Genomic DNA, 20,685 nt, shown 5'->3' on the forward strand with positions numbered 1-20,685 from the left:
GCTTTTCATCCTCCTGCTTGCTCTTCGAATAAATCAAGATGTCGTCTATGAATACTATCACAGATTTATCTAAGAATGGTTTACAAACCCTATTCATCAAATCCATGAAAGCTGCTGGGGCATTGGTTAGTCCAAATGACATAACCAAAAATTCATAGTGTCCATATCTTGTTCTAAACGCAGTCTTTTCGATATCCTGCTCTCTCACCTTTAGTTGATGGTATCCCGACCTAAGGTCGATCTTCGAGAAATAACTCGAACCCTGCAACTGGTCGAACAAGTCATCGATCCTTGGCAACGGGTACTTGTTCTTTATCATCACTTTGTTCAGCTCTCTGTAATCGATGCACATTCTCATGCTTCCGTCTTTCTTCTTTACAAATAACACAGGGGCTCCCCAGGGCGATGAACTAGGTCGAATGAAACCCTTGTCCAATAACTCCGGAAGTTGTGTCATAAGTTCTTTCATCTCTGTTGGTGCTAATCAATAGGGTGCTTTTGCTATCGGCGTCATTCCTGGTAACAAGTCGATACGAAATTCTACCTGTCGATCAGGGGGCAATCCGGGAAGATCTTCAGGAAAGACTTCCGGATAATCACACACCACCGGAATATTCTGCACCTCCTTCTTTTCCATCTTAGCATCGATCACGAATGCTAGATATGATGTACATCCCTTGGCCAAACACTTTCTGGCTTTCATTAAGGAAATGATTCCAAAATTTACGTTGCGTTTGTCTCCGTACACCATAAATGACTCTTTCCCTGGCGGGTTTACTTTTACTATCTTCTTTCTACATAATATTTCTGCATCGTTGGCACTAAGCCAATCCATTCCTAAAACTATCTCGAATCCATTTAACTCGATAGGCAATAATTCCTCGTGGAACTTATTCCCATCCAAGTCAATGAGGATGTTTTTCATACGATGGCTAACAGGTACAAACTTGCCACTAGCAATCTCGACTATTATAGCATTAACTAGCATATCTACAGGCAAAGCTAGCTTTTTACCAAATTCATGCGATATAAATGAGTAATTGGCTCCAGAATCAAACAAAATTTGGGCAGGAAATTCGTTTACGAGAAAGGTACCTGAAGCAACATCGGCTTCTTCTTTCGTAGCTTCGAGTGTCATCTGAAAGGCTCTCGCCTTTGGCTTTGGTGGTAGATTGGGTTTTGATGCATCCTTATTCTTCGGGCAGTCCCTCAAAATATGCCCTTCTTCATTGCACCCAAAACATACGTTCTTATTGAAGGTGCATTCATTGGCATAATGCCCTGGCTTTCCACATTTGTAACAAGTGACTTCCACGCTACACTTCCTAGTATGTTTCTTCTTACACTTGTCACACCACTTGGCTTCGCTTCCTCCTCCAAACTTTCTCGAACCAGTCTTCGAGAATTTGTTCTCTTTATTGGAACCTGAAGTTCCTTCAAACTTTCTCTTTTCGCCAACTTCAACCTTGCTGGTGGCTCTCCCTTTTATAATATCTTCAACAGACTTGACAGCCCAGATAGCTGCCTCCAAAGTAAGTGCCTAATGTACTGGCACCACGTACTCCCATGGAAGTCCCTTTGCGTATCTGTCTATTTTTGCCAACTCATCTGGGACAATGCACAAAGCAAACTCTATTTTGTCTGTGAAGTTATTCGTATATTCGTCAACGGTCATACTCCCCTTCTGCAACGTTAGAAATTGGTTTTCTAACTCAAGTACGTTTTGGGCCGAGCAGTACTTGCGCTTGAAGTGCACTAAGAACCCTGCCCAAGTTAATTTTAGTGGCTCATTAGGGCTTAGGGTTTTCCCCAAAGTGCTCCACCAACGAAGCACTACCCCTGAACTGACGTACTGCAAAGGTAGTTTGTAACTTGCCTTGGCAATCACAAGTCATGAAAGCTAACTCCATTTCCGAGATCCAGTCCATTACTCCGATAGGATCTTCTTTTCCATTGAAGGTCAATGGCTTGCAAGTCATAAAGTCCTTATACTTGCACCCATTTCTCTCCACTCTACCCTCGTGGTTATTCCTCCCAACCACAAGCAGTTCACTATGACCAACCGATCTACTGTTGTTCCCTTCTTCAGATCGATCATCATTTAGTTCACGTTGTTCAACAGGAACTGAAGGTTCATCCCTGTCGTTCAACAACATTTTCCTCAATTCCTCCCTTTGTTCAGCCAACATGGTCTGAATCATAGTTCGTACTCCAGCCATGGTGATGGGTTCGGGATCAGCTCCTACTATAGGCACCTGTTCCACCACTTGAGGTTGAGCTTGTTGGTTTCTGTTTGCATTTCCAGATCCACTCCGAGTTCTTGCCATTTCAATCTATATACCGAATAAGGTGAATTTAGGTCTTTATTCTTGTTAGACATGTCAATTCCCTTATCACTCCGAAACATTTACATGTTAGTTCTAATCTCGTAATCGTACGCTTAGAATCCTACATACATAAAGTTTTCAGATCCGGTCGGCAACCGACCATAGATCCGAACAAATAATGGCACACATGGCAAACACATAGCATTTAGCACATAAGGGCATTTTAGGCATCTTCCCTAAGATAAACTAGTGCTCATCTCTAAAATATGGTAGATACTCATCTCACAATCATCACTTAGCATTCTAAGTTCAAGTCTAGAAATTCTATAATTTCATAGTTCGCTTAAACTAATGCTCTGATACCAACTGTGACATCCCCTAATTTCTCTTTCAGAAAAGACCGATTTAATTTATGCTTTTTAAAATAAAATCAGAGATATCTTTTTAAAAGATGTTGCGGAATTGGTCCCCAAACAAAATATGATAAAAGTTTATCAAAACCTTCTTTAAGAAATGTATAGTTTCATTTCATATCAAAACCTCGGGATGTCATGTTCCGATACAGATTAAAAGCATAAACCAGACATTATAAGCCTTTAAACAGTTATTTACAACTACTGGCCTATAATCCGAATATCTCTCATCGTTCTCCAACTATGTTCGGAGTCCACTACCTGTAATCATAAAAGTGAGTGGGTCAGCCTTGGGAGCCTGGTGAGCATATAGGGTTTTCAACCCACAATAATAAACTTACTAAGTTCATCAATCAACAATAACCCTGATTACCCGTTCCCGTTATCCTCACTTTATGTTGCTAAACACTTGTCACAAGGGACCTAGCTTAAAGAATATCATCGGGATGGACACTACTGCTAAGGGGTTTCCTCAGCCATACATGTCCTAAAGGCAACCATGAGGGGGATGGAGTACAACGAATGAACACTCTCAGTTCATTAACAACTACAGGTTGCGGACCTGCTAATGTTTCCCACTGGACTGTCTAGAAAATCCGTGGTCGTCATCCAAACTCCGCTAGATGACTGGATCTCAAAACACATCGAGGCCTCTCATCAATTTTATTTTATCACACATCGCTATCTACCCATGTTCTACCGAACATATTTGTAGCTAAAAATACTTATACAGTTTAAAACTTGTATAAAACATCAACTCAACAGTTACCTCAAATAAACAATTAATATATTTACACATAGCACGTATTATAAGGTAAATACTTCATATCTATGTGTAAAATGAAAGTGACTATACACTCACTTATTTTGGTGAAAATCGGGCAACAATTCGTTTCCTAAAACGATCGTTTCTAATAAAACCGGGAGTTTTGTTGAGAAACCGGGCTCTGCGAAAGGTCGGGCTTCGAAACCGAAAAGATAAATTTTCCGGGCTTTCAGGGGCACATCGTGGCATATTCCAGGCTTTACAATCGATACTGGGGCTTCGGGGGATGATAATATGAAAGAAATATGGAGAAAGGGGCTAAAAATGACAATTTCTTAAAAATATCCGAGAAGGCTCACAACCTTCTATTTATAGGGTGAAGCTTCTGATCTAAGGGTTGAGAGTCTTCTGATCCGACGGCTAAGAGGGTTCGCAGGCAAAGGCTCGCACGAGGGTTGCGCGTGCGAGGGGCTCAATGGCAGCTTCTGATTGGACTGCGGTCTACTGGTGCACCTGCGAGGTTCGGAGCTAGGCTATGCGAGGCTCGGAACACGCGACAGGCATTGCGAGGCTCGGACGGAGAGCTGGCTGCTTCGGATTAGGCCTCCTCCTCGGTCGAATCAGAAGAGGACACGTGGCTTCGCATGACTCAGTAGCTTCGGTGACTCAGGAGGACACGTGTGACATTCTAAGCGAGGGTAACGTGGCAAGATATGACTATGCGAAATTTCTCGATTTTCGCGCCAAAACTTCTAAAATCCATAACTTTCGCATACGAGCTCCGTTTTTGACGTTCTTTATATGCACGCGTAGCTAAAATTACGCTCTACAACTTCCGTTTAGACTTCGTTGGCTAATTTTGACTTTAAATTTTATATTATTATTTTTAACAGAACGGGATAGGAAATTCGTTAAAAATTCATAACTTCTTCATCCGACGTCCATTTTTGTCAGACTTTTTACCGTTATGCTCCTAATGACGAGACCTTCAATTCTTGTTTAGGTTGTTTCGGCTAAAAATCGATCGATCTAAAATTCGAGTTTTTAGCTGTCTACTGCTAAGCTGAAACTTCGAAAAATCATAATTTCCTCATACGAAGTCAGATTTGGGCGTTCTTTTTATCGAACTTCTCGGTTTAACAAATACTACGAATTTCATTTAGATTACTAAGGCTAAAAAGTAGTTTATCAAAAACTCACTTTTTACGACATTCAGCACCGTGTCGGTTTTGTCGCGAAACTTCGACAGGTCATAACTTCTTCGTTATAACTCGGATTTTGGTATTCTTTATATCCCCGAAATCCTTGTTTCGACCACTAAAAATTTATGTAAAGATATCGGGATTATCTCACACTTTAATTTTGAGGCTTATTTTTATTCTTAATTAATTAAGCTCTAATAATTAAACATAAAATACATAATTCACAAAATATTCACATAATTCCTTTTCATTTCTTCAAAATGAGTTACAAAGGTTAACCTAGACTATCAACTCAATATAAATGCCTAGGCTAGAAACACGAGTTTTACACAAACCCACAATGTTATAACACACACACAAACATATATATATATATATATATATATATATATATATATACATACATACACACACACACACACTAGAACTCATAAGATACAATTTCACCTCATATAAGCAATTTACCCTACCCCGTTAGTTCTCACAACAACACAATTTCTAATTCATACACTACTACGCTGAATTTTTGAAAAATCATAACTTCCTCAAATGATGTCAGATTTGGACGTTCTCTATATGTACACTACCGGTTTAATGAATACTACAACTCTAGTTTATAACAGTAATGCTAGAAAGTAATTTATCAAAAAACTTACTTTTTACGATACGCAAAGTCATGTTGATTTAATCGTGAGACTTCAACGGGTCATAACTTCTTCGTTATAAGTCGAGTTTCAACATTCTTTATATGTACATAATCCTTGCGACTTGTAATATAAGTTTGGTTAAGATTATTTATCCTAAACAGTCTTCTATCAAAAGGTCATTTCTAACACTTAATATCTTTAAATTGACTAGCCCGAATCTGGGGTTTACAATTATCCCCCCCTTTGGATGATTACATCCCATAATCATCATCAAAACAAGGATTGTATAATGACTCTATATGTCATCTATTCGTCCTAGGTAATAATAGTAACTCTTATGTCCTTTCAAATGACTATCTAACTCTTGGACTTCTTAACTGTTGGTGGTGCTCAATCTTCCACCCATTCCTTAACCTATTTTGGAGTTTTCAATCATAACCATCGAGTTACAAACTCAATCCTTATTGGAGAGTCATGATCTTTCTTAAACAGAATTAACTTACAATAAGTTCCTTTATTCGATTATCATAGCAGACCGATGAGTCATGTTCTAATGACCCCTCATTGTATAATGCAACGCTTAGACTCATCTCTTTTTGAGTCAAATTCCAGAATGGAAGATACCTTCCTTCGTGTTCTAATGTGATAGACTCACATTATACCATGTAGCACTTAGAGCTTGTTATTTTAACGACGATTGCGATACTTCTATTGATCGCTTCGATTTTCTTTAACTTCAATATTCTGGATTAAGTCAGATGCTACATCTAACTTGGTTCTCTAAACCATGTAACATACTTATCTTATTTGGACTCGAGATGATTTAAACACTAGCATCGAAATAACAATCATTTTCTTATAGAATACCGAAACGATGGTAAGGACAGACACGAAAAATGGAATAAATTACTTGCGGTGGTAACCTTGTGACTTTCCTTGATCCAAGTGTAAGTCTTGTGCTTGCACTAGTATAGGCCTCTACTACCTTTCACACTTACTCATTCTTGTCCCAATAGTTACCTCACAGTCCCCAAGTTCTTGTTTCCTAAAATCACAAAACGATATAACACATACGAACATGTCTAAATAATCTTAAAATATTTCCTAGACTCTACTAGGACTTCTTCCATGCATATCTTCAACAACAATTATGCTTCAACTCAGTTGGTGATGGAAACGACAAACGATAGGACAACTTTAGGAATTAGATCAGTCGTTCTATCAGCTCGTCAATCAAAGGCATACATTCAAGCGTACAGTACTCCTCTATATGTACTGTTATTTCATCAGACATATTCTAAAAGCAAGATACCACTCTTACAATATCTTCCGATAGTTATCATTCACTAATATAAGCCTTCTCATTTCCTCCATTTACTAAATTCACTATAAGTCTTCACCAGGACGTTATGTTCACGAAAGCATGCGTTTAGTGTATTGGGACGAGAATATAGATAGAGAAGGTTTAGACGTGTAATACTCCTTATTACCCCGAAAAGTTACATGTCAGTTCTAATACAGTAATAAAACATTTAAAAACCTGAACACATAAAATTTCGAGATTCGTTCGGCAATAGGCCATATATCCAATCAAATGATAGCATCATAAAGAATATAATAAATCGTATAACATACATCATTTAGAACATAAAATCAATTTAGGCATCTTCTCTAAATAAGTTAGTGCTCATGTCTATTCACGCATGCTTCCTAAATATAGCAGACACACATCTCACAATCATCACTTAGCATTCTAAGGTTAGGTCTAGAAATTTCTTAAATTCATAGTTCACTTAAATTAATGCTCTGATATCAACTGTGACATCCTCATATCCACGGTCATCTTAAAAATTTTATTTATGCTTATTTTAAAATCAGAGTTTCTTTTTGAAGAACATTATTGCGTAATTTGTTCCCAAAAACATGATAATGATATTATTAAATAATTTCCAAAGAAATGTATTTTATTTATATAAAAACGTTAGGATACCATCGTCAATACAAAAATATGAGCATAACAAAATATTACAAGCCTTACAGTAATTAAACCGTAACAATTGGTAAAATTGGTCAGAGTTCGGCGGTGAAACCACCATGAACCGTTATGTTTTAAGGACCAATTGTGTGTAATTTTATGCTTATCATGTATATCAAAGACATTATATTCATAATTAGTTTCAGAACATCTTAAACTGCTCAAATCATCTATCATTAAAGATCGAATCGAAAATCACCAAAAATTAAATTTATTTGTGACGTTTAAAATTAAATTTTGCATTTAGTTTATTTAAGAGTTATGGATAATAAATTTGAATATCTTACGTTCTCCTGATTTCGTCTATATAAATAATGTTCAAAACGGAGATCGTATGAGAAAGTTATGCCTCTTTAAATTTATAAAAATCAGTATTTATCTGATTTCCAGAAACGAACTGTGCACTCTGTTTGTGATAGCTACGAATCTCGTAAATAGTTTTTGAACACATTTTTGAACTCAAACTATGATCTATTACTTTATTTTAGGGGTGAACATATTAACCGAAAAACTGAACCATAACCAAAGTAATTAATATAACCGAACTATTTTAACCAAACCATTACTAAAAGATATGGTGTGGTTTCTAATTCTTATTAACCAAATACATATGGTTCAGTTATGGTTTTCATCTAAACCAAATCACTATTAACCTAACCGAATATAACTTTCTTGTGTAGTATTATTGAATTGCTTAAGGATGACTTACTATATGTATATATAAAAGGATGACATACTTGAAATAAATTAAGAAGTATGCATGCCATTAGTAGTTTTGATATTTATTTTAATGGATTTTTGTATACATTAGTTTTAATTATCCTCGGACATAATATCTACGAATTTACCATAGTTTTTTTACCTGTAGAATTACCCACGAATTATCCAAGGATAATTCGTTTCCCACAACGCATAATAATTTTTCCATTTATAACAGCTAAACATTGTTTTTATTCGTTCCATACTTAATAAAGTTCAATAAATCAATGTATTTCTTTACTTCATCAACTTATTATACGCATACATTCACACATACTTAATAAACAATTGTAGTGTTTGTTTCATCAACTTATTATGCACATACATATGAGTATGATAAGTTAATGAAACAAATCAATGCATTGATTAATTAAGTTGTTAGAAAAATGGAACAAAAAAACAACGTTTAAAGGTCGAAATTTGAAAAACCGTAGGTGGGTGTAATCCATGGATATTCACTTACGGACAAGAACCAATTTTTTTATTTTTTGACCATCAAATATTGTTTTTTCTTTTCCATCTTTAACTCAACTTAACCAATTAATGTATTCACTTTTTGTTTAACTTATTTCATAAATACACTTAATCAAAAATACATACAATTGTACATGGATACATACTTAGTAAATCAATATAATCATTTGTTTCATCAATTTATTATACATGTGTGTATGGTTATAATAAGTTGAAACATTGCAATACAATGTTTTAGTAAGTTATATTAAGTATGGAACGAAGAAAACAATGCTTAAGGGCCAAAAAAAAGTTAAAAACGATTTTGGCTTGTGGGTAATCCATGGAACCCTTAGATTTCCAACATCTAGAAGAATTTTCCATTTTTTGAATTCTATGGGTGAGACGTGAGTGATGGCCATATTTTTTCTACAGACTTTCCATCTCATTCCATGGGTGGTCTGTATGCAATCAAGAACTATTGATTTATAAATTATGGTTTTTTTTTTTGAAGAAAACTGCATTTTTTCCAAAAAAAAAAACCAACAATTTTTTTAAAAACTGCAATTTTTTCAAAAAAACTGCATTTGTTTTAAAAAATAAATTTTTAAAACTAAATAAAAATACTGTAATATTCGTAAGTAAATCATAAAAAATCTCATTTTTATTAATTAATCTATAAACATAATAGTACAAGTATTTTATTCGATACAAAATAAAATATAAAAAATATAAAAAATGCTACAAATTTCAAAGCATTTTCATGTCTTCGTGTCAATATTTCCTTGTTTTCTTCAATTTATCATTTTTCATCTCTTCAATATTCACTACAACTTTTTCCAAATCTACAAGAAAATTAAAAAAAATTAATTAATGCAAAAACACTCAAAAAAATACATATGTGATTTTCATGTGATTAACATATGAATCACATGCGATTCACATATGAATCACATGCGATTCACATATGAATCACATTTACATATGACATCATATGTAAATCACATGTGAATCACATGTTATTTGCATGTGATTTACATGTGAATCAAATGTAATTTATATGTGATTTACATGTGAATCACATGCGATTCAAATATAATTTATATGTGATTTACATGTGTATCACATGTAGTTCATATGTAATTTATATGTAAATCACATATAATTCGTATATGATTCACATGTGAATTACATGTGATTCATGTGATTCATATATAAATTGCATCTGATTTACATGTGAATCACATGTAATTTACTTATGATTTACATTTGAATCACATATAATTCATATGTGATTCAAATTTGAATTACATGTGATTCATATGTGAATGACATGTGATTTACGTGTGAATCACATGTAATTCATATGTGATTCACTTGTGATTTACATATTAATCACATATAATTCATATGTGATTCACATGTGATTCATATGTGAATTACATGTGATTTACATGTGAATCACATGTAATTCACTTGTGATTTACATGTGAATCACATGCAATTCATATGTGATTTACATGTGAATCACAAATAATTCATAAAATCTCAAGTGGTTAAATCAGATAAATACTAATTTGACACAATTTTTACTAATATTACACATGATCCCAAGTTCTACTTTAGACAACTACAAAATACACTTGAATATTGCATAAAATTTATGAAAAAACTAGAACTTGAGACTATTGTTTATATGTTGTTTCCAATGTTAAATTATATCCATAGTAGAATTAACATTGTGTTATAAAACTATAAATAAACATCTGAATAAGAATTTGAAAATAAAACATTTGTTATTATTTTCAAATACGATCAATTTGAAATTAAGAATTTTGACATTTGATCAATTTGAAAATAAGAATTCATATGAAGAAAGAAATCTAACCTTTTATCAGTAGCAGCTACTTACATGTATTATGTTCTTGAGTTAGGAATTTCCAAGAGGTAGGAACTACTTAGTTCTAACATTATATTATGGTTTATAAGTTTTTTGTGAAAAATGTGAATCAACCTATTAGAAAATAATATGTAAAATGTTCAGTTCACTAACCATAATCTCAATCATTTTTACCATATTTTTAATAAATTACAATCTAACGTATCATACATACTTATAAAGCTATCATTTTTTCTTGAATCTCATGCATTTGAAACCTCCGTTTTTAACTTCCTCAAACCACATTCATTTGAAACCCCCTTTTTAACTAATTGTAACAGCCCGGAATTTTCAGGTATTTATTTTGGATTTATTTATGGAAATTGTGAGTGGACTCGGCGAGTTGGAGCCCAGACTCGCCGAGTAGGATCATGGATTTGGGCACGGGTTCGTGTCCAGACTCGATGAGTCCAAGAGTGGACTCGGTGAGTCCACGTTGTGTGGTGAAACCCTAATTTCCGGGGTTTGCAGCCTATTTAAAGGGCCTTATGGCCGCCATTTGTGCTCACCCAACCCTTAGAGAGAAACCCTTGTGTGCTTGAACGTTTTGAGAAAGAAAGGAAGCATTCTTGACCCTTGTGTGTGTCATTTAGCAAAGAAGGAGAAGATTCTAAGCAATAGGAAGCAAAGGAGGTTGCTATTTTGTGGATTTGAAGCTTAGATCATCAATCTAGAGGTATGATTTCGGATTACTTTCTGTTTTGTGATGAATAATGGGATCTAGGGTTTCTTATGGACATTTATCGGATGATTTGATGCCAAATAGTTCCCTTCTTGTGTTGAGGCTCTGGATCTGGATCCATAGAGGTCCAGAGAGCCTCATTCTTTAAGCTTTATGTATAGTAATGGAGTTTATGACCTTGGGTTGTAGTTTTTGAGACAAAAACATCATTTATGGTCATGTAGAGATTGTATGTGCATCAAGATAGTGACTCTACGTGCTAAATATGCTTGGAAGGACTGGATCTATGGGTTAATGGACTGGATCTGACCTTATGAGCAAGTTTGAGTCATTGCATGGCACGAACTCGCCGAGTCCGAAGAACAGACTCGGCGAGTAGTATGAATGTTGCCCGACCACACAGCGAGTGGTCTTGCCGAGTTGGGGAGGGTTGACTCAGTGAGTCAGGGGGAAGTCTGAGTGGACAGGTGGGCTGAGTTAAGGTGGACTCACCGAGTTGTTCTTGAGACTCGGCAAGTTGAGTCGTGGTGGCCCCACAACTCAAGCCAGGTGGAACTCGTCGAGTTAGGAGGATACCCGACGTGTCAAGGGAGGATTTCAGGGAAATCAGTGTATACGCTCAGACTCGCCGAGTCGCTATTGTGCACTCGCCGAGTCCGGTCAAAGTTGACCGTTGACTGTTGACCTAAGTTGACTTGTTAAAGAGTAGTCAACCTCAGTTGGGAAAGTGTTAATTAGAGATGTATTGTGATATAGGAGGACTTTAGCTCGGGGGATCGAGCACTAGTGATTTCAGGATTCACGACTTACCGAGTCGCGAGGTGAGTCTTCTCACTATACTTTACCTTGAGTAGGTAACCAGAGTTATGTGATAGAGTGTTTGTATGCTATGTATGTTATGTGTTGTACCGCATTATTTCTATGTGATTTATGCTGTGCATGTTTACAGAGTTAGAACCCGAGGGTTCACAGAGTTTGGGTGCATGGACCCACAGAGTTATAGCTTCGAGTGGCTAATATGTGTTATATATGGTATTTTGGGGAACTCACTAAGCTTTGTGCTTACAGTGTTTGATGTTATTGTTTCAGGTACTAGTGACGACCGCGGGAAGGCGCCGGCTTGATCCGTACACACACACGGAGTTTATACATTTGTGATCTTCGGATTTTGTATTTACTTGAATTGGATAATTAATATGGTTGTTTTATGAATATTAAATGAATTATGTTTTACGAAAATTTGAAAATTTTGTTTTGAAATTTACGGTGTTATAATTTGGTATCAGAGCCTTGGTTTGAGGGATTCGGGTACACCTTCGGGAGTATTTGAACTCAAACTGAGGATTTGGAAAAATATTTTCAAAAGAAAATTTAACTTTTCTAAGAGTAAAAGATTTTTAGAGAAATTCAAGGAAGAAACGTGTGTACGATCAGTCAGCGCCCGAACGGTGATTTCCCAAAATACCTTTATATTATATGTTTATGGTGTATTCTCTTGTTAGAATAGGATAGGTATTCTTATTAGGACTAGAGTGCCCTGATTTGTGATGCCTTAGCCTAGGGAGATGTGAGCTGCTATGAGATGCTTGAGAGCGAATAGGTAGCAGCGAGGAGCTTATGAGAGATCTGTTAGAGAGTGATGGAGTACCTGGAATTTGGGATCCAGGGAGGAGGATTTGGGGTGTGTACTGAGACGGTGTGGACAGTAGTATTGGGCCCGTACTACTAAAAGCACCGGGGCGGTACACGGTCCAAATAAGAATCTTTGGAATACCAAGAATCAAGGAGGGATGGGTTGTCGAGTGTGAGTATGCTCGAGCGGATTCTAATTTATCGTATGTTGTATTTCAGAGGTTGATCATGGTGAGGACACATCATATGCCGGAGGGTGTCGGGGCTAGTGATGAGGAGATCCGGCAGATCATTCATGAGGAGGTGGCTGCGGTCATCAAAGCAGAGATACCAGAGATGTTCGGGTCTATTAAGACCGCGCTGATCGAGACATTCGACGAGCGTTATGCCGCTCTTTCTCAGGCTGCGGTTGCGGCGGCCACTGCAGCTGTTGCTACTGCTAGGCCGCAGGGTGGTGACGCGTTGCTGTTCCGGGAGTTCAGCAACACGAAGCCACCGGAGTTTGATGGGACCCAGGACCCGGTGGCGGCCATGAGATGGATTTCTGACATAGAGGGGTGTTTCTTCACTTTCTCATCTCCTGAGCATATGAGAGTACAGTTCGCGCTGAACCAGCTTCGCTTGGGAGCAAAGGACTGGTGGATGTTTGTCACATCACATTTTTCGCCTGCTGAGCTTGCGGCAGTGACCTGGGAGAGGTTCACTTCCATGTTCCGAGATGAGTATGTTCCCTAGGTGGAGCGGGAGCGGTTGGCCCAGGAGTTTCTGACCCTCAAGCAGGGTACTGAGTCTGTTACAGTGATCACCAGGATGTTTCACGAGAGGGCGATGTTCTGCCCTGAGCAGGTGTCCACTGAGCAGGCACATATGAGTCGATATTTGAGTATTTTGAGACGGGACATTCGGGAGTTCGTGGCGAACTCCTCATACAGGACATTTTCCGAGCTTCAGGAAAATACCCGGAAGAGGGAGATTGAGTTGGAGACCCAGGCTAGGGAGGAGGCTGAGTCTCAGAGGAGGGATCGGCGACCGGTATAATTCCAGCCGGCAGCCAAGCGGGCCAAGTCCGCTGATCCTAAATCAGAGAGCCAGAAGGGCCGCACTTGTGGAAAGTGCGGCAAGGGTCATGATGGAGTGTGTAGAGCGGGATCTTGCTACAAATGTGGCAAGGAGGGGCATATGGCCAAGGACTGCCCCAAGGGGTTTGCAGTATGTTTTCACTACAACCAGACCGGACACCAGAAGGCGGAGTGTCCGTAGTAGCGGGGATCAGCTCAGAGAGCACCTCATGGATCTGCCCCTGCCGCCATCAGAGCTACTGGGAGTGGGCCAGTGAAGGCCGAGGCACCGAGGGCACGTGGGAGAGCATTTCAGTTGACCGCGGAGGAGGTCCGCGCAGCGCCCGATGTCGTGGCTGGTATGTATTCTTTCGTGTATTTATTATAATGTTGAAATATTATGCTTATATTATGTTATGCGTAGGTACTTTTCTTGTGAATTCTGTACCTGCCTTGGTATTATTTGACTCGGGTGCGAGTCAGTCCTTTGTATCTTTGGCTTTTAGTCAGCACATCAGTATTAGTCGCGAGGCGCTGAGTCGGCCTCTAAGAGTTTCCATAGCTGATGAGAAGGCGATATATGCCACGGAGGTGATCCGTGGGTGCGTACTCGAGACTTTCGGTGTTGAGTTCCCGATTGATTTGGTTCCTATTGCCATGGGGGATGTTTGTGTCATCGTGGGCATGGACTGGTTGAGCAAGTTCGGTGCGGTTATCGACTGCGAGCGATAGCTAGTGACCATATGAGACCCTAGTGGGGGAGTTCTTACAGTGTACGACGAGGGTACCCGTTCTGGATCAGCATTTTGTTTGGCCGCTAGGGTGAGACAGTGTTTACAACAGGGCTGTAAGGGTTTTGTTGCGTATGTGTCAAATACGCGGGTTGATTCCGGGAGGCCGAGGATGGTGGAGGAGGTTCCTATAGTGCGTGAGTTTCCAGATGTTTTTCCGGAGGAGTTACCGGGGGTGCCTCCCGTGAGGCAAGTAGAGTTCGGTATTGATTTGGTCCCGGGGGCCGCGCCTATCGCTAAGGTGCCTTATCGTCTTGCACCTCCAGAGATGCAAGAGCTATCCTCATAGCTTCAGGAGTTGCTGGGGAAAGGGTTTATTCGTCCGAGTAGCTCGCCGTGGGGAGCGCCCATTCTGTTTGTAAAGAAGAGGGATGGTTCACATCGGATGTGTATTGATTACCGAGAGTTGAACAAGCTGACGGTCAAGAACCGTTACCCGTTGCCGAGGATCGATGATTTGTTCGACCAATTGCAGGGAGCATCTTGGTTCTCCAAGATCGATTTGAGGTCTGGATACCATCAGGTGAGGGTACGAGATAAGGACGTCCAGAAGACAGCGTTTAGGATGCGTTATGGGCATTATGAGTTTGTGGTAATGCCTTTTGGGCTCACCAATGCTCCGACAGTGTTTATGGATCTGGTGAACCGGGTATGCAGGCCGATGTTGGATCGGTCGGTGATCGTATTTATTGATGACATTTTGGTGTATTCGAGATCTAGGGAGCAACATGAGGAACATTTGAGGGAGATCCTTGGAGTTCTGAGATCGGAGAGGCTTTATGCCAAATTCTCCAAGTGTGACTTCTGGTTGCAAGAGGTCCAGTTCCTTGGACATCTTGTTAACCAGGATGGGATATTGGTCGATCCGGCCAAAGTGGAGGCAGTTATGAGTTCAGAAGTGCCAAGGTCACCCTCCGAGATCAGGAGTTTTCTAGGGTTGGCCGGTTATTATCGGAGATTTATCAGGGATTTCTCCAAGATCGCAGTACCACTCACTAAGTTGACCCGGAAGGCTGTTGCTTTTTCATGGGGTCCCAAGCAGCATGCTTCCTTTGAGACGCTTTGCCAAAGGTTATACGAGGCCCCGGTGTTAGCCCTCCTGGAGGGAATGGAGGATTTTGTTGTATACTGCGATGCATCGATTTTGGGATTGGGAGCGGTACTGATGCAGATAGGGCATGTGATAGCGTATGCATCGAGGCAGTTGAAGCCTCACGAGTCGGGGTATCCCACCCATGACCTAGAGTTGGGGGCAGTGGTGTTCGCCCTCAAGATTTGGCGCCATTATTTGTATGGGGTTCGGTGTACGATATACACAGACCATAAGAGTCTGAAGTATTTGATGGATCAGCCCAACCTAAATATGCGGCATAGGAGGTGGTTGGATGTGGTTAAGGATTATGATTGTGAGATCCTGTACCATCCGGGCAAGGCTAATGTGGTAGCCGACGCCCTGAGTCGTCGGGCGGAAAGTGCCCCGTTGCGAGGTGTGTGTTTGCGTTTGACCGTGATGACTCCGGTGTTGGACACCATTCGAGGAGCACAGGCTGAGGTAGTGAGGTCGGAAAACCACAAAAGAGAGCGAGTTGTTGGATTGGTATCGGAGTTCGTTACTGATGGTCGGGGGCTTATGACTTTTCAGGGCTGTATTTGGGTACCGTTCGTGGGAGGTACGCGTACCATTTTGATGGAAGAGGCTCATCGGTCGAAATTCTCAATCCATCCTGGGGCCACTAAGATGTATTCGGATTTGAGGAAGGAGTATTGGTGGCCCTATATGAAGAGAGACGTTGCGTGGTTCGTCGAGAGGTGCATAACCTGCCGTAAGTTTAAGCCTGAGCATCAGAGGCCTCATGGTAAGTTGCAGCCATTGGAGGTTCCCGAATGGAAGTGGGAACATATCACCATGGATTTTATCACTAAACTGCCAAGGACTGCTTGGGGAGTTGATGCAATTTGGGTGATTGTGGATAGGTTGACGAAGAGCGCTCAGTTCCTTGCCATTAGTGAGAGTTCTTCCGCAGATAAGTTAGCAGAGATATATGTGAGGGAAGTGGTATCTCGGCATGGGGTGCCGATCTCGATTATCTCCGATCGGGACGTGCGTTTCACTTCCAGGTTCTGGAAGAAGTTCCACGAGGAGTTGGGTACTAGGCTGCATTTTAGTACCGCATATCACCCCCAGAGAGACGGATAGAGTGAGCGGACGATTCAGACCCTCGAGGACATGCTCCGAGCATGTGTATTGGATTTTGGGGGAAGTTGGGATACGTATTTGCCGTTGGCCGAGTTTTCTTACAACAACAGCCATCATTCGAGCATTGGTATACCGCCCTTTGAGCTGTTGTACGGGAGGAAGTGTCGAACCCCCATTTGTTGGGGAGAAGTCGGGCAGCGTGTTATGGGTAATACGGAGATAGTGCTTCAGACGACAGAGCAAATCCAGCAGGTCAGACAGAGGTTACTGACTGCTCAGAGTCGACAGAAGAGTTATGCGGACAGACGCCGGTCCGAACTTGAGTTCCAGGTCGGTGATTTTGTGCTCCTGAAGGTCTCTCCTTGGAAGGGAGTGATCCGATTCAGGAAGAGGGGCAAGTTGGGGCCCCGATATATCGGACCATTTTGGGTAATCGCGAGGGTAGGCAGGGTAGCCTATCGCTTGGATTTGCCGGCAGAATTGAGGTAGATTCACGACACTTTCCATGTGTCGCAATTGCGGAACTGTATAGCCGATGAGTCGACAGTGGTTCCATTAGACGATATTCAGGTGGATGCGAGCCTGAATTATGCTGAGAGACCAGTGGCCATCAGAGATCGGAAAATCAAGGTTCTGAGGAACAAGGAGGTACCATTGGTCTTGGTTCAGTGGCAACATCGGAAGGGGTTCGAGATGACATGGGAACCAGAGCGTGAGATGCGAGAGCAGCATCCAGAGTTATTTGCAGAGTGAGACTTCGAGGGCGAAGTCTAGTTCTAGTGGGGGAGAATTGTAACAGCCCGGAATTTTCAAGTATTTATTTTGGATTTATTTATGGAAATTGTGAGTGGACTCGGCGAGTTGGAGCCCAGACTCGCCGAGTAGGATCGCGGATTTGGGCACGGGTTCGCGTTCGGACTCGATGAGTCCAAGAGTGGACTCGGCGAGTCCACGCTGTGTGGTGAAACCCTAATTTCCGGGGTTTACAGCCTATTAAGAGGGCCTTATGGCCGTCATTTGTGCTCACCCAACCCTTAGAGAGAAACCCTTGTGTGCTTGAACGTTTTGAGAGAGAAAGGAAGCATTCTTGACCCTTGTGTGTGTCATTTAGCAAAGAAGGAGAAGATTCTAAGCAAGAGGAAGCAAAGGAGGTTGGTATTCTATGGATTTGAAGCTTAGATCATCAATCTAGAGGTATGATTTCGGATTACTTTCTAATTTGTGATGAATAATGGGATCTAGGGTTTCTTATGGACATTTATGGGATGATTTGATGCCAAATAGTTCCCTTCTTGTGTTGAGGCTCTGGATCTGGATCCATAGAGGTCTAGAGAGCCTCATTCTTCAAGCTTTATGTATAGCAATGGAGGTTATGACCTTGGGTTGTAGTATTTGAGACAAAAACATCATTTATGGTCATGTAGAGATTGTATGTTCATCAAGATAGTGACTTTACGTGCTAAATATGCTTGGAAGGACTGGATCTGACCTTATGAGCAAGTTTGAGTCATTGCATGGCACGGACTCGCCGAGTCCGAAGAACAGACTCGGTGAGTAGTATGAATGTTGCCCGACCACACAGCGAGTGGTCTTGCCGAGTTGGGGAGGGTTGACTTAGTGAGTCAGGGGGAAGTCTGAGTGGACAGGTGGACTGAGTCAAGCTGGACTCGGCGAGTTGAGTCGTGGTGGCCCCACAACTCATGACAGGTGGAACTCGTCGAGTTAGGAGGATACTCGACGTGTCAAGGGAGGATTTCAGGGAAATCAGTGTATACGCTCAGACTCGCTGAGTCGCTATTGTGCACTCGCCGAGTCCGGTCAAAGTTGACCGTTGACCGTTGACCCAAGTTGACTTGTTAAAGAGTAGTCAACCTTAGTTGGGAAAGTGTTAATTAGAGATGTATTGTGATATAGGAGGACTTTAGCTCGGGGGATCGAGCACTAGTGATTTCATGATTCACGACTTACCGAGTCGCGAGGTGAGTCTTCTCACTATACTTTACCTTGAGTAGGTAACCAGAGTTATGTGATTGAGTGTTTGTATGCTATGTATGTTATGTGTTGTACTGCATTATTTCTATGTGATTTATGCTATGCATGTTTACAGAGTTAGAACCTGAGGGTTCACAGAGTTTGGGTGCACGGACCCACAGAGTTATAGCCTCGAGTGGCTAATATGTGTTATATATGGTATTTTGGGGAACTCACTAAGCTTTGTGCTTACAGTGTTTGATGGTATTGTTTCAGGTACTAGTGACGTCCGCGGGAAGGCGCCGACTTGATCCGTACACACACACAGAGTTTATACATTTGTGATCTTGGGATTTTGTATTTACTTGAATTGGATAATTAATATGGTTGTTTTATGAATATTAAATGAATTATGTTTTACGAAAATTTGAAAATTTTGTTTTGAAATTTACGGTGTTACGCTAATGCAACTCAAAAGTTTTCTTAGTTATGATTTAACACTCAAAAGTTTTAGAACTTATATTATGTTTAATTAGCATTTAGTAAAAAGTGTACTATAAAAAGACCAATCTTTTGGGAAGACATGCATACAAATCATATAAGAAAACAAACTTAAAGGTTTTTGTGTTGAGTTGATGTCTTATGACCATTTTTGAAGATATGCTATTATATTATAGCTTTTAATTTGTAAGTTTGTTATACTAATTTGTTTTTATATTTCTTCATTTTTGGATTATTGTAATACAATCGTTGTATATTGTGGTTTAATCGTTAATATAATGATCATATGTTATATAGGTTGATGTCGAGGATATTTAATTAAATATTTTAAATATGTTTTTTATGTTTTATAATTGTACCGTTTGAAAAAGATAATTAATTAGAACCCATACATATGTTATACTTTCCATCACTCTCTTTCTCTCTCTCTCTCTCTCTCTCTCTATATATATATATATATATATATATATATATATATATATATTATAATAAAGGTGAAAACACTTCAACCAAAATTCATTTAAAATCTAATATTTTAAATGCATTTTAATAATGATTGTAAAAATTTCAACATGTGTTAGTTAACTAAAATATTTTTCTTACATAAAGATAATATATTTATGCTTGGTTACTCATATTTATTTATGTAATTAGAAAACAAGATGTACATAGAATGGCTAGTTCAATCTCACAAAGGAATCGATACCACTAGAGAAGTTTATTATCTTTAACCGGTGGTAGGAGATCTGCATATCATTTTTAATTATTTGTATTAATGCTTAGTAATATCTATTTTATATTACTATTCACCTTAATTTTTTAGGTACAAATTAAGGAAGATGATTCTCGACGCACCAATATAAAGTCAAACGTACGCCTTGAAAATATGTAATTAAAATTAAAAATCATATTTACTAATTGACTTATTTTAAAAATCTTTATATCATTTATGTATAATGATATATTTTGTATGATTTCATTCTTAATTTCAATGTTTAATATTTAAAAGTTCATATATGAAACCTTGGATGTTTTGGTGTAATATAAATAGTGTAATACAAATTTTATTAGTTCAATATTGTTTATTAATAGCTCATTCAAAACAACTTATTTCTTATTTTATCCAAAAAATATTATTGGACATAAGAATAATAGATTATATTAATGTTATACAAAAACTTATAATATATATTGGATATTATAAAAGTAAAAGTAAAGTTTATAAGATATGGACTATATTATTAGATAGTATCAAAATATAAGTTGATGGATTTTTATGTTATTTGATAATTCGGTTAATGACAAAAACATG

Source organism: Lactuca saligna, chromosome 8 (assembly GCF_052625555.1).
Source record: "Lactuca saligna cultivar CGN05327 chromosome 8, ASM5262555v1, whole genome shotgun sequence".
NCBI classification, from domain to species: Eukaryota; Viridiplantae; Streptophyta; class Magnoliopsida; order Asterales; family Asteraceae; genus Lactuca; species Lactuca saligna.